Here is a 1,880-nt window from a genome sequence, read left to right as displayed (position 1 = left end):
CAATTGCTAAAAGCGAGCCATTTAGTTATAAGCAACCTATACAAATAGCCTCTAAGTCGTGTCCAACACAGGGACACTACTAACTGAATAAGAATCCCGATAAGGGAAGATTATATCTACTCGAGCAGCCAACAATCAACAATAATGGCTACAAGTGTAACAAGGAAAACAATCCAATTACATTGCTCCTAAGCTTTAAGGAAACATGTCGTAAGTAGGGAATAGCCTTAACATACCTTTCCAATGAACGCTCGAAAGACCGTAGTTCCTTCACGAAAGTTGTTCCTTATGTCCTAATCTTCGCAAATACTATATATACACAGCTGATACGCACCTATAAACAGTTCATAATTAATCTTAAATCGGCAGATTTTCCATATTGCCCCAACTTGTCGAAACGTCCGTAGAAATTCATAAAAACAACCATAAAAGGGTCCTGAAATGATTACCTTAGTTAACCAAGTGTAAACCTTGAAGAAACACCAATAACTACAAATTTATATCTTCAAAAACCAGCTCCAAACACAGCTAATAGAAGGAAAAAATGATTGCCACGTGTAGGGATTACGTTTCTAGGAAAGGGGACAATGTTTAATAGTAGAAATCGTCAAAAACTAACCTTCATCATGCTAGAACTCCATAGGAACTCTCTCTTAAGCTTTCTCTCTGGTTTGGAACTGAAATGGAATGTTTTCATGGCTTAAAACGTTAAATAAGCCGACATACCATATCTTTGACCTGACCCGGATTCTGCCCCGGCAATCCCTAATAAAACCCTCATAACTTTTTGCTCTGATGTTGTTTTGATACGGGGTTTTGTGCGTTGCAAACTAGACTCGTAGGCCTTCTATTTAATGGGTGATAGGCCTTCTAACTCTTTATATATTGGGAGAAAACATCCAAGACATTTGACCCAAATTTTAGACAAATCTTTAAAAGGAACTTACGATAACTTTCGCCAACTTTTATTTTGCCACTTACTTAACTTCAAAACTTGAGATACAACCCTTGAACACTTAAAATATGACATACCACATCATTTTTAATTTATTACTCACCCTCTTTGTCTTTCCACGAAGATACGAGTTAATTTAGACGTTTTGGAAAGTCGGGGTGTTACACTATTGCCCTGATTTCCACTACCTTGCCTGTTCTTTGGGAACTCTTTCAAGAAGTAACCCTCTTGTCCACACTTGAAGCAACATGTCTGGCCCTCACGACACTTACCTGGGTGAGTTCTACCACACTTAGCACATGCAGCAGCCCAATTACCTCCCTGTGCCACACTACCCTAAGACTGTGCAGGTTTAGCTCTGAAGTTCTGTGAATTCTGACCATTATATTCGCCTCTGTTTCTGGGTGCAGGTGCACTAGCAGATGATGGAGCAGGTCCCTTTTGCCTTTGCTGAAAGGACAAACGGTTCACATTACCTTTCTGCTGCCCGGACTCATTTGATGTCTTAGCTTTCTTGTTTCTGAACTCTTCCCTATCCCTCAGCTTCTCTTCCTCCACGTTTTGCACATAAACCATAAACCTTGATATGTCCATGTCCCCGAAAGCATTACATACCCTCCTTCCTTACTCGATAGACGAGATAACCTAGCAACAAACAAGCTCATTCTACTCCTCATGTCCGCAACCATTTCAGGAGCATAACGGGATAGTTGGGTGAACTTCAACCCATATTCATGAACACTTAGAGAATCCGTCTTAAGTGTGAGGAACTCACGTACCTTAGCCTCTTTCAGTTCTCGGGGAAAGAAACGCCCCAAGAAAGCTTCCTCAAAACAGGCCCAACTCGTAGGTGGTGTATCCTCAGCTCTACCCCCTTTCCACTGATCAAACCAAGTCCTATCAACATTCTTCAGTTGATATGCAA

This window comes from Solanum tuberosum, unplaced genomic scaffold, assembly GCF_000226075.1.
Source record: "Solanum tuberosum cultivar DM 1-3 516 R44 unplaced genomic scaffold, SolTub_3.0 scf00067, whole genome shotgun sequence".
In the NCBI taxonomy this organism is placed as follows: Eukaryota; Viridiplantae; Streptophyta; class Magnoliopsida; order Solanales; family Solanaceae; genus Solanum; species Solanum tuberosum.
Note: the sequence above shows the minus strand (reverse complement) of the source record.